The following is a 2,077-nucleotide window of genomic DNA, read 5'->3' on the forward strand; positions in this document are numbered from 1 at the left end:
AAATAGAAAAAATAGATCGAAAGGTAATATGCGTATATATATATATATATATAGCTGGGTATGGCCATTTAAAGAAAAAAAAAGGTAAGAAAGAGTTTTTAGCAAAAGTAAGAAAAGCCCATAGTCATTCATCTTAGGATTGGTTTAGTCTATTTAAATGGTGAAATTTTATCAGCGAATGTTTTCACTTCAAAACGATGACTAATTGAAGGTAGTTGTCATACCAAAAGTGCATTTTGACGAGACCTTTTTTTTTTAGATTAGTAGCAAAGGAGGAGAAAAACGATAAAATTCACTAAAAATCGATTTGCCCATTATGTATGTGTGTGTGTGTGAGAGAGAGAGAGAGAAAAAAATGAAAGAATGAACAAACGATGGTAGGATAAATTTTTGATTAAAAAATAATAAAATAGCAAACTTTGGAACATTTGATAAATATTATCAAAATTGGAAGCATTCTTTATTGATAATTGATAAAATAAGCCTTCAATTATGCTTTGATACCATAAAATATCTCTTATCTTTATCTGATTGATTGTAATTAAATTAATCGATATGATTGCAAAGTCATTCTATCATTGCATATAGACAAGTAAAAAATGGCTAAACGATGACTTTGTTTCTTTTCCGAACAAATGAATAATTTTTCTATTTTCCATTTTTTTTACTGTAACGAAAGAGAAAAAACGAGAAATATCAGTGACAGTTGTCTGATTGGACGATGAATATATATAGTTAGACAATATAGAAAAGAAAAATCAACATGTTTATGATAAAATGTATTCTTTCTTTTTATTATTAAAATTTATTACAAGAAATGTCACGGAACTTTTTTTTATCATCTAAGGCGACATTTTATGACATTAAAATGGTAAGTGCATATTTACTTAAAGGAAAGTATACTTTTGGGAGTTTTTCCTTTTTTTTTGGTACATCAAAGAAAATATTAAATGTAAGAAGCAGAAATAAAATAGCTGTTAGTTTGTCAACTTCCTAACATATTCTCTTCTAAATGTAATGTTTGCAATTAAGGTTTTATTCATCAAAAAAGAACTCTTTTCTTCATTAAATATTGATCAAATTTGGCATACCAATCAAATAATTGTCATCGGAACTGATCGAACATTTTATGCTTTATTATCAAATAAGATGTGTTAAATCGATGAAAAAATAAACATAGATTACAATTGATTTTACAAAGGTGCAAAATTTTACTTTATCATATTCTCACTGATAATAACGATAGAAAATTGTTGGAAAAAAGTTGACATTATAGATCAGATTGAATCATCTATCAATTAATTCCCACCAAAATAAGAAAGTTTTGTTATGCGTAACAAACAGCGCCATACTCTTCCATAATACATCATTCATTTGCAAAGAGCTATTACTCAGTTAGTCATCAGGAGTCGATATTTTGCTGTTCCGAATAACTCATAATTATCAGTGTAGTTGTTTGCGCAGCGCTCTTTGATGAAAAGAGCTTTTCTAAGTACTTGATAATTCATAGCTAATTACAACAACAGCAACAACAGCGAGACAGGTATGTTACCTTTTATAGAATATGAGTTAATCTAATAATCTGCTAAACATTAATTTAGCTTGATAATGTTGACCATGGCTAATGAGATTATGCCTAATATCTAATGACATATGACAATAAATATTAAATGGCAAAAAGAAGCAAAATGAATTTTTATGAAAGTATTTGTTTGAGAAAATGGGAATGAAAGTAATAGATAACTAAAAGGCAATGAGATAATTAGATTTTCAGAGTGCATTTTCGTTGTCTGATAAACGAACATTTCTTCAAACAAATGCCATGTCCCAGTTCTCTTCTACTCATTTCTTTTTAATCAATTTAGCTAGACGGAAAAAGTATGGGAATGACTCAAAAGAAAAAAGATATTAAACTTTGCAAAAATTATAAAAACTTTAAAATTTATTTCAAATTCTCCAAAATTTAGAAAAATTTTACGTAAAACTTTTGAAAAATTCTCCAAAAGGACTAAATCATTTGTCTTTGGGTATTATTAATTGAATCGATAAATGAGTTAAGATAACGATGGATAAATAG

The sequence above is a fragment of the Loa loa genome (assembly GCF_000183805.2).
Source record: "Loa loa unplaced genomic scaffold supercont3.56, whole genome shotgun sequence".
Lineage (NCBI taxonomy): Eukaryota > Metazoa > Nematoda > Chromadorea > Rhabditida > Onchocercidae > Loa > Loa loa.